The 12,223-nt window shown below is 40.4% G+C and overlaps 1 non-coding gene across 1 annotated transcript; it reads right to left on the reverse strand.

Moving 5' to 3' along the window:
* Nucleotides 1-866: 866 nt before the first annotated feature.
* Nucleotides 867-1,004, reverse strand: LOC119936480. The gene has a single exon (XR_005453785.1). It is a non-coding gene; the product is annotated as a small nucleolar RNA SNORA7 (small nucleolar RNA).
* Between the last annotated feature and the right edge of the window lie 11,219 nt (nt 1,005-12,223).

The raw sequence follows: 12,223 nt of genomic DNA on the forward strand, positions 1-12,223 counted from the left end.
CTAGCTCTGCCACTTACCTGCTGTGTGACCTTGGACAAGCCACTTCTCTGTTCCACAGTTACCTCATCTGTAAAATGGGGGTTAAGACTGTGAGTCCTATGTGGGACAGGGGCTGTGTCCAGCCCAATTATTTGCGTCTACTCCAGCATTAAGTACAGTGTCTGGCACATAGTAAGTGTTTAAAAATACCACAGTTATTATCTATCAGTTTTTCAAAAACTTGCAGTGGATGCCCTTTCTTCTCCACATCAAGTAGAAATTTCTGACCATTGGTTTTAAAGCACTCTATCGGCTCTCTCCCTCCTGTTTATTCACTTTCTTGTCCTGCTATACCCCCAGCTCTTATGTTTCATTACTTTCAAGCTAACCAACTTAGTCTGTGCCACTCTTATTTTTCCCTCTGCTGATTTACTGCTCACATGCTCCCTCTTGCCTCAAACTCTTTCACCTTCACACCTGGTAGGCTACTGATCTTCCCAACATCAAAGACATTTTGAAATCTCATTTCTTCTAGGAGGTCTTCTCTGATTTTCCTTCTCTCCAGTTTTTATTGCCCCCAGCTTCTTCTTGAGCACTTCTGTGGCATTTAAGTACTTGGGTACTGACATCTCCCTTGGTACCTATGGATAGATTTTTACACTCAGCTACTCTTTGTCTTGTCTTATCTCTGTCCTATAGCAATGCCATGGACACATCTCTCCCAGAACGCCCCACCTCCACCTGCAATCATCTGGTAAGTGTAACCATAGACTTTTCTTGGTAGAACAGTGAAAGTGGATTACCATCGCCTCCTTCTGCGCAATAAACTTGAGTCTCCACCCTCGACTTTCTCCCATGCTGCTGCTGCCCAGCACAGGGGAGTCTTGACTTGCAGCAGATTGCCTTCCACTCACTAGCCACTGCCCAAGTTAGGAATGGAATGGGTATGCCTCTGCTTGACTCTCCCTCTCGTAGTCGAGACTGGCAGAGTACTGGAAACTCTCCAGGTGTGAACCTGAGAGGGTGTTAGTTACTCCTAACTATAATATATTTTAGAGTCTCTCTTGCTAGATCATAAGCTCCCTGGAGACAGGGATCGTATCTACTAATTCTATTGTACTTTCTTTAGCACTTAGAATGGTGCTTTGGCACTCAAGTAATATGATTAATTGATTGACATAGACCTTTGAATGAATAAAAATGCTACAGGTCGATGGGAAATTAGAACTTGAAGCTAAGACTGATGGGTGACCACAATCCTTCATCATCAATCGTATTTATTGAGTGCTTACTATGTGCAGAGCACTGTACTAAGCACTTGGGAAGTACAAATTGGCAACATATAGAGACATTCCCTACCCGACAGTGGGCTCACAGTCTAAAAGGGGGAGACAGAGAACAAAACCAAACATACTAACAAAATCCTTCTACATCTTCCGCAAATGAAGATTACTTCTTAGAGTCTGATGTATTTGGTGCCCACAGCATAGAAAGTCTTTGATTTAGAGAAGTTTTGAATTTAGCAGGGAAAGAAATAATTCCTAATGGATAGAGAGAGAATGTCCCAAAATGTTCTGTATGAAGATTGTTGAGGATGAAAAATGGAACTGTTAGCTGTGTCTTCCAAATGTTGATGCTAGAATAGGCCTTTATTGCAATGTCTAGTCTGTATTTCTAATTAGGGAAATGTAAAGATTATGCCTGTACTAGTCATTTATTTTCCATTCAAATTGAAGGATTTCCACCATGAAACTCCCATAGCTTTTTACATTATTTTGGGTCCTATTTTTAGCTATTGAATGGGATCTCATAGACAAAATAAATGTAGCATTTGTTGATTCTTATCCAGGACTGGAAAAGAGAAACATTCTTTATGATATAATTACCTATTTTAATTTTACAAAATCTTCACTTTTAACATATTCAAATGGGATTTTGGATCCATGGGCTTCAAATAAAACCTCTCAAGCCAGCACAAAATGCCATTCTAAATACACTAATGTAACCTGAAGCAACCATTATAAAATGTAGTTTTACTTAATTTCCTTATTTTTGAGGCTTAGTGTTGGAGGTATGAGTAATCAAGATTTCCTTGTAGAACAAAATGTTGTGAATGGGCTATATAATTCCCCAACAGGAGTGGAACTTTCAAAGTTTGCCTAGCAAATACCTCAGGTATAGAAAAATGTAAACCAAAGTTAACAGGTATGGCATACCTCAAAGTACCTTTTGATGAAGGGTAATTAAAATGAACTTCATTGGCCCAGAGATTGACTATTGAAATGTAATTTGTAAAATGTTTTATTTATACTGCAAAGAAAATAAGTGCTTTCACTTGAATCTCTATTTCCTCAGGCAGAATTTTTTTTATGCCAGATGTAAGGAACCCCTTCCACTGTTCTTAAGAACAATTAGGAGGCACGTGTGGAACTCCCAGAATTTGTGCCAGGAAAATCTGGCCCAGTCTCCATTTTGGCACTGTTCAATTTCCTAATAATTCTCTAGTTTTGAATTCATTGAGTAATTTACCTTGCAGCAATTAAGGGGGTCAAGGCACAAGTGGAAAATGGAGCTTTGTGCAGAGTTAGTCAGATGGGATTTTCAGTTAAATTTCTATTACGACTATGATAGATTGGTTCTTAAACTGAGAACTACACCTAAGTAGGTTATTTTCAAAATCTGTCTACACTGATGTGGAACATACGCCCAAACATATTTACCCTTGATTTTTTTCTTTTTAAATTTGGTGGTGATTTCATCATTACTATTAAATTCAACTAGATATATTTAATCCTTTCTAACAGCACCAATTGTGCCATTGAAAATGACGTTAGTATAAATGTGCCTTTCTCATCATTCTTATGTTTTCCATTTACTGATCATTCAGTTAATGGCATTTATTAAGTGCTTACTGTGTGCACAGCCCTGTACTTTGTAAAGTACAGTATAATGGAGTTGGTAGACATGATCACAGTTCACAAGGAGCTTAAAGTGTTGTTGATGAATTGCAGGTAAATGTGACGTAGCCCATAAGGGAATGCGCATGTTATACTTGGATAGATATCATGTTCCTTTATGCATCTTCTTCAAGCCAAATTTATTCATTATGTCTTCACAACATTTGCTGTCTGTGAATCTCTCATAACAGACCGGAGGTTTTCACCTAAGGAAGTAAGTCCCAGCATTTGCTCCCTAGGGAAACCTTGGATGAATCCGGTTCCATGTTCAGTGGCCAAATGCTTTAAATTTCCAGAGAAGCTTATGACACTGGTATAGCACCCAAGTGAACATTGGCAGAATTGTTTAGGCAATCTCCAAGAGTTATTAACATGTTCTGAGTTCCCTTAAAAACATACCCCGGGGCAGCTCTTTACCCCCTGCAGGATGATTGTCCTGAACCTTCAACACTCTCATTCCTTCCTTGAAATGTATTGTTCCTATCACCTGAGCTTTAGCCTCAGATCTTAGCTTAAATATAGACTACTACTTTCTTAGCTCAACCTTCATGGAAGTCATTAGCTCATTTCTTTACAGAATTCAAATGGAAGCTTGGAGCTGGGCCTTCAATATTCTAAGAAAGATCCTTAAAATGGCAACTGCCTCATAAACTGCCTTCAGTGCTTACTACAGTGCTTGGCACATAGTAAGTGCTTACCAAATGCCATCATTAGTGTAAAGAAAGACCCCAGGAGGGCAAGGATTCCTAGTAAAATAACCTCACCTAATGTCTGCTCAAGTTTGCATCTGTAGAGCTTCCTTATGGGGAAGGTAATTTTACAGCTTATAGCTTGAAGATAAACAGACTGCTTGTTTTGAACCAAAACTCAAGGAATTAATGTGGGGCAGAGTCTAAATGCAAGCAACACTCAACCCAACTTTAAGAAACAACTTGAAGTGTATAATAATAATAATAATAATGATAATAATAATAATAATAATAATGGCATTTATTAAGCACTTACTATGTGCAAAGCACCGTTCTAAGTGCTGGTGAGGTTACAAGATGATCAGGTTGTCCCCCGTGGGGCTCACAGTTAATCCCCATTTTACAGATGAGGTAACTGAGGCACAGAGAAGTTAAGTGACTTGCCCAAGGACACAGCTGACAATTAGTGGAGCCGTGATTCGAACCCAGGACTCTGACTCCAAAGCCTGGGCTCATTACACTGAGCCACGCTGCACACAAGAAATTCCATTACCGGGTCAAACCAGCAACCCTTCAAGTTCAGAATTCTGTCTCTATAGGTGAAGCAGGTGCTTTAAGGGATAGTATGCTGGTTGTCCTTGGCATTCATCTCTTGGCTAAGAATGTGCAATCTAGCACTCTCAAACTTTTCCTCTACATCCTTAACTTTCTTTCCAGTAATGCTTTATGAACCTCTCATCCATAAATTTATCCAAACCTCTCTTGAACCATCCACTTTCATAACTCCTGTGGTAACTAATTCCATATGTTTTATCATCCACTGTGTATTGAATTTATCATCTTCAAGCTTCAGTGGGTGACCCTTCAGTCTTTCCAGTTAGAAGAGAGCTTATCTTTCATCCTAACCTCATCCCATGATCATTATTTTCAAAATTTATTTTAAATGCTGTGTGTATTCTAGAATACCCTATTGAGAACTTGGGAAGCATACAGAAAGAAAAATGAAAGGAAGGAAACCAGATAAAGCAGGAGGAGAAGAGGAAGCTCAGGAAGCAGTAATGAGAGAGATTTGGGGTTGATTAGTGATGCAGGTAAAAGTGAGGAGTTGGGTATAAAGCATGTGGATTGATCAGTAGGGGAAGAAGTAGGTGAGTTGTCTCTGAATTTGAGTCATTTACTAATTTAGGACATTGCACTTTTAGTATTATCTCTACTTTGAAGCCCCGCCCAACCTCCAATAGGATTAACGAACATTTGCTTAGAGGAAGAAGCCCCGAGCAAAGGACTGGTCAATCAGTTAATCAGATAAACATATTTATTTAGTGCTTATTGTGTGCCATTCTAAGTGCTTGGGATAGTACAATATTGGCATTCTTGACTTCAGTGACCCTACAGTCTTGATAGAGAATGGGAATGGTGTTATGACTGGAGTGTAGACAAGAAATTATGGAATAAAGTTCAGCTCTCTTTGTTATTCTTGATAATCACTGGAGGTGGTTTCAGGAGAAGGGAGATCTTGTCTAGATATAAAGTTCAGAGATGATCAACAAACTTCAGGCAGAAGAAACCAATCCAGAGTCAATACATATATTCTCTCTTCGGCTTCAGCCATAATAGGCTTATTTACTATTTCAATAGCAAAAGGATAAAGAGTGGTTGGGAGCCCGAGACTGAGGTAACATATCCTATTCTTACTCATAAATGCAAATGCTAACCCATGAATCTCCCCTTTTACTGTAATAACATTCTATCAGTTTAGTCCACCACAACAGCAATTTCATTGTGCTCAACTCACATTAGACTAACATAAAGTGATGTCGCTGCCATATCATGAGATAAAACAATGTTCTCTGACGTATTTCCAAAACACTTTGAACACTGTTTCCAATCGACCTTGTGAATAAATTAAATCAGAGTTTGCAAAATGTCTTTTCATGTTCTATAAATGTGTGCAGATGGAAGGCTCTGTGGTCTGTATATTTCATTTCTTGGATTTTTCTGTGTATTTTGCATGTGGACCTGGCCTGTGGGTTTGTTGGTGATTTGTATTTGCAGAGTTTAGGGAAGACCCAACCTTCAAGCTTGCTAATTTTACTAACTTTTCTTCATGGCTGCAAGACTCCGCCTTTGACTAATTGCTTAGGCTCTCAATTTGCATTTTGGCTTCCTTTCCATCAGCTGATGTCCACTCTCTTATATTCTGACATCATCCCTTGTTTGTCAGTTGTCTTAGAAGGACTAGTCTCCAGAAAGGGCTCTTAAATGATGGCTTGAGGTTTCTTGAAATAGCCAGAAAGTTATTTGGATGAGCAGAGCACATTTGGTTAGTGATATGATAATATGATGCCTAGAGTACAAGAGACTACACCACATCACTCACTGCTTCAATATTGGTAGGAGCAGTGAGTCAATCATATTTATTGAGGACTCACTTTGTGGAGAGCACTATACCGAAATCTTTGTTTCCCACTTCTCCATAAGCCCAAAACAGTGTGGATGCTAGTGATGCATTCTGCATTTGCTCCATTGGTAGAATTCCAACTCTGAGCAACTGAAAAACTCAAAACCTCCAGGTGACAGGCTGCACCTTTACTCTCAGTCCCATTTGCAAACCACTATACCCACAGCTGTCTAGTCTGCTGTGTGCAGAGCACTGTACTAAGCACATGGGAGAGTATAATACAGCAGAGTTGGTAGAAAGAATCCCTGCCCACAAGGCACTTACAAACTACTGGGGAAGTGTACAAGTAATCATTAATCAATCAAAGGTATCTATTGAGCATTTACTGTGTGCAGAGCACTGTACTAAGCATTTGGGAGAGTATAATACAGCAGAGTTGGTAGACAGAATCCCTGCCCACAAGACACTTACAAACTACCGGGGAAGTGTACAAGCAATCATTAATCAATCAAAGGTATCTATTGAGCACTTACTGTGTGCAGAGCACTGTACTAAGCACTTGGGAGAGTATAATACAACAGAGTTGGTAGATAGGATGCCTGCTCACAAGAAAGTTTCAGTCTACTGGTGGATGGTACAATCAATCAGTAAATTGATCAATGGTATTTTTCAAGCGCTCACTATGTGCTGAGCACTGTACTAAACACTTGGGAGAGTACAATACAGTAGAATTGGTAGACATAATCACTGCTCACGATAAAATTACAGTTTGTAGAGGGGGACACAGGCATTAATATTAATGATTAGAGTAGCTCATAGTCTAATGGAGGAGTGAAATGGAAGTAATTATTATTATTAATGGAGGAGCCTACTACTAGAATTGCTTAAACTCTTGCTGTATAGAATAGAAGCAGCATGCCCTAGTGGATCAAGCATGGACGTGGGAGTCTGAAGGACCTGGGTTCTAATCCTGTCTCCACCACTTGCCTGCTGTGTGACCTTGGGCAAGTCACTTCACTTCTTTGGGCCACAGCTACCTCAACTGCAAAATGGGGATCAAGACTGTGAGCACCACGTGGGGCAGTGACTGTGTCCAACCCTTTCATCCACCCCAGCAATACAGTGCCTGGCACATAGTAAGTGCTTAATAAATACCACAATAATGATAATAATACAGAGTGCTGTACTAGTTGCTGGAGAACATAATGGAAGTAAGAGACCTAGTCCCTGCCCTATGGGTGGAGATGGGGTGGGGAATCAACTGTTAATGTCCAAGAGTAATAGAGTAAATAATAATAATAATAACAACATTTGTTAAGCACTTGCTATGTACCAGGCACTGTACTAAGAGCTGGAGTGTGTACAAGCAGATTGGCTTGGGCACAGTTCCTGTCCCATATGGGGCTCACAGTCTCAATCCCCATTTTACAGATGAGGTAACCGAGGTACTGAGAAGAAAAGTGATTTGCCCAAGGTCATACAGCAGACAGATGGCAGAGCTGGGATTAGAACCCATGACCTAATTGCAAATGATGACCTAAATGCATGATTAAATGTAAATGATAAGAACAAAAAGTAGACAATTCATTAAATATTCAATGGCTAGGCATGCAGTGCTGGAGTCGCCAATGATGAATGTCAGATGAGCCTCAGCCCAGTCATGGAGTCTTCAGATTAGAGAGGCTGTGACAGGGGATCAATTAGACCACAGCACCAATTACAATCAATCACTCACTTTCTCATCCCTCTCAGTCAGGTTCCTACTGGGGCTATTGGTGCAATGATAATGATAATAATAATAATGGTATTTGTTAAGCACTTACTATGTGAAAAGCACTGTTCTAAGTGCTGGGGAGGTTACAAGTTATCAGGTTGTCCCACGGGGGGCTCACAGTTTTAATCCCCATTTTCCAGATGAGGTAACTGAGGCACAGAGAAGTGAAGTGACTTGCCCAAAGTCACACAGCTGACAGTTGGCAGAGCTGGGATTTGAACCCATGACTTCTGACTCCAAATGCTCTTTCCACTGAGCCATGCTGCCTCTCCTGATCTAGTAAGCAGGCAGGGGTGGGCAGCACGCTGCAGTGGACACACAGTAACCACAGCATTGAGCTGATGTTAGACTGAAATGCCATAAGCCTTCCCTGACTAAACCCTCCTTTCCTCTTCTCCCACTCCCTACTGAGTCACCCCGACTTGCTCCCTCTACTCATCCCCCCTTCCCAACCCCAGAGAACTTATCAATCAATCAATCAATCAATCGTATTTATTGAGCACTTACTGTGTGCAGAGCACTGTACTAAGCGCTTGGGAAGTACTTATGTGCATATCTGTAATCTATTTATTTATATTAATGTCTGTCTCCCCTTCTAGGCTGTAAGCTCATTGTGGGCAGCGAATGTGTCTATTATTTTGCTATATTGTGCTCTCCCAAGTGCTTAGTACAGTGCCTTGCACACAGTAAATGCTCAATAAATACGATTGAATGATTGAAAGAATGAATAATCCAGAAGGTGATTTCTGGGGTGGCTGTCGTGGGGTTCTCTGGACAATTGACTCAGCTGTTTTCACTATTTCTGCTGAGCCTGCCCACCATAAAAGATGCTCCAAGTGATCTTTCAGTCAGAAATCTTTGCTACCAATGACCTGGGCCCAACAGACACTACCCTTCTAAAAAGATCGTTGCTGGTGTGAACTGATCAGGAAGGTTGGTGATTAATCAAGGATGACCTCCTGGTATGGGTGGTTTTTTTGGAGTGTTTTTAAAACAGCAAGGGATGGACTGGAATGGATTTGAAGAAGAAAAGGAAAAAAAAAACCTTCATGCTGGGAGAAAGGCATCGGTAATCTTTGTTCGTTCATTCATTCAATCATATTTATTGAGTATTTACTGTGTGCAGAACACTGTACCAAGCACTTGGGAGAGTACAACATAACAGTAAACAGACACATTCCCGCCCACAATGCGGCTACAGTCTAGCCCACGGCTACCGTCTAGCCTATCTCTTGGAGGTATAGCTATCTTTCCTTTCTCTTCTTCCTCCTGTCTGAAATGTGTTCTGTGTTTATCTCTCCCTTCGGATTGTAAGCTTCTTGCAGACAGGGGTGGTATCTACAGTACTCTCCCAAGATCATAGCACTGTGCTCTGTGTCCAGTATGTCCTCAGTAAATATTATTGTTTGATTAATTCATAGGAAATTCGTGAGAAAGATACACAAAGGAGGTTACCTAGGGAAGATGCAGAGTGTGAGCTGGGGAGTAATGAGGAAAGGGAGTGATACTTCAGAGGGAACACATAATTCTTTTCGGTAAGACTCTCTGGGTGACTTAAAAACAAATAGAGATCGGAGGAGATGGTGGATTAGAGGGATGGTTGGATCAGTGCAAGTTAACAGAATAATTTACCTTTGAACAGTTCAATTCTGATAATTTTGTAAATGTTTTTCTAAAATTGCCCAGGACAGAATACAAATATCTACAGCTACATTGGGATGCGAGACCTGGCTATTTAAGGAAAAGTCACCTTCCACTTATCTGCAAGTGGCATATTTGCAACAGATATGTAAGATTTTCCCTTCAAAAGTCTCCCATCTACAGCTACTGTAGTCCACAACATAGGGTTTCTCCAGATTCCACTGCTCTGGTCACCTTCCTCATTTCACCTAGATGGTCCTCAACTACTTCCCCTGGTTCCAACTGGATATCAAGTCACCTTCACCATTTATATGATCTGTGTCCTTTCTTCCTTCCATGAGGGTGGATAACTAGAAGGTGACTGTAACCAGTTTTGCTCTTGTTGGAGTCCCTTTAATTGAATTTCTCCTTAATTTGAGAAAATATCGATTTTCCTTAAAAAAACATGCAGCAGACCCTGATCTTGAATGAACATAGACTGGGAGATTCTTTTCAAAGTGTTGGCATCTCATTTGAAGAAATTATGCCCCTTATCATTGATCCAGACCAGATTGGCTTAATAAAAAGCAACAGTTCTTTCAGCATCCTATCATGATTATCACTATGTACCGTCAATAGAGTGAGGAACTGTTCACCCTTAGCATTTGCATGGAAAAATGCTGGATTTTTTTTAAGAACAATTTTAATATAATCCTTTAAACTCTTTTGGTTTCAGAGAGATTTTCTTGAAGTGATCAAAACCATTTGGCGTCATCTATCAAATTTTATTATTACCAGCTCTGTGAAATTTAAACCTGGCTTTATTATGGAGTTTGCCCTATTATGGAGTTTGTCTCCCTGACACTTCTATTTAGGAATCTCCCTTGCCTCGGCCTGAGGAAAAATTGCTGCCATGGCCGGATCCCCTATTAAAAAGCCATCTCAATAATAATAGTGATGGCATTTGTTAAGCGCTTACTATGTGCAAAGCACTGTTCTAATCTCAAGGTTGGAACACCCTTAGATTTTTAGATAAGAATTGTTATTAAGGGAATGGAACAAAAACCTATTTATTGAAGTGTTATTCTTCCTCCTCCTATGGCATCTTATATCTCAAATGATATCTCTTGTAACCTCAGAAGCTAAGTGTGACTTTGGATTTCAATTGGCCATGTTGGATGTGATTTTTGTTGAGCGTGTCAGTAACCATTGTTTGAGGAAAGACATCAAGATCTTTGTGTGAGCAGTGAATGGTGTTTATCTTTTTTATTTTTATAATTCTTAATAAATAGTTACTTATTAAGCACTTATTTGCCAGGCACTACATTCATTCATTCATTCAATTGTATTTATTGAGTGCTTACTGTGTGTAGAGCACTATACTAAGAGCTTGGGAGAGTACAATATAAAAATAAGCAGAAACATTCCCTGCCCACAACGAGCTTACAGCCTCACTGGGGTAGATGCAAGCTAATCAGAATGGGTCCTATAAGGAGCTCACAGCCTTAATCCCCATTTTACAGATAAGGTAACTGAGGCACAGAGAAGTTAAGTGACTTGCCCAACATCACACAACAGACAAGTGGTGGAGGTGGAATTAGAACTCAGGTCTTCTGATTCCCAGGACCATGCTCTTTTGACTAGGCCATGCATTTCTACTGTGAGTTAAACACTGTACTGAAACTACAATAAAAATGAAAGAAGTGATCTTTGCCTCCAGGACCTTGTTATTTCATGGGGGAGAGAGGCAGACACAAAAGTTTTACAAATATAGGAAGCAGGATAGAGAACAAAGCTACAAATGGTAGAAGCAGGAGAATGGATGGGGAAGCAGTGTGGCCTTCTGAATAAAACACAGGCCTGGGAGCCGGAGGGCCTGGATTCTAATTCCAGCTCTACCAATGCCTGTTGTATAACTTTGGGGAAGTCACATGGCTTCTCTGTGCTGTGCCTCAGTTTCCTAAAGTGCAAAAATGGAGATTCAGTACCTGTTCTCCCTTCTACCTAGACTGCGAGCCTCATGTAGGGCAGGGACTCTGTCTGACTTTGTATCTATTTCAGTGCTTAGAAGAATGCTTGATACATAGTAAGTGCTTTGACAAATACCATAAAAAAGTATGAGCGAAGGAAGAAGTGAAAAATCAAGTTAACAAAAGTAAATTTATGCATTCAAGTGCTTAGGATTAATTTATAAAATCTAAGTGTTTAGAGAACATTGGGAGATTGCATGTTTTATAAAGATCTGGTCTATGTAAAATACATGCTTTGATTTTGTTCAGAACTTGAATTTCTTATGGGGATGCTTTCAGAAAAAGTTGGCATCACTAATACTGGTTGCAGCTACCTCCCCGTGACTGGGCAGGACCAGGCAAGAGAAGGAGAGGGAAGTGAAGTAGGGGAGGAGGAGAAACGGGATAACATTCAGACACCCTCTTCCCCTCGGACCGTGAGTCACGTCCCTAATGGTTTTTGTACTACCCATTGAAAGCTTTAGGTGGGAGAGTCATTTATCTGAGTCTGAAAGTATGTCCAACTCAGACAAGATGTACTAGCACAAATCATCTGGTGCCATGAATCTGTCTTGGTCCAAAAGCTCTTTTCAGGTTTGAGATTTTTTTTATCCCCGAAAGCAAGGTCTGACAGAGGAGACGGAACACTGACTCTCCAGTGTCATCAGCATTGCTCTTGTTCCTTCTAAGAGACTGAAGAAGTCTGCCTCTCTTCCATTCCCAGCAAGACACATGACTCGCTGATGGAATAACGGAAACAAAGAGGGTGGTTATTTCATCAGGTGGCTAAGACG

Source organism: Tachyglossus aculeatus, chromosome 1 (genome assembly GCF_015852505.1).
Source record: "Tachyglossus aculeatus isolate mTacAcu1 chromosome 1, mTacAcu1.pri, whole genome shotgun sequence".
Taxonomy (NCBI): domain Eukaryota; kingdom Metazoa; phylum Chordata; class Mammalia; order Monotremata; family Tachyglossidae; genus Tachyglossus; species Tachyglossus aculeatus.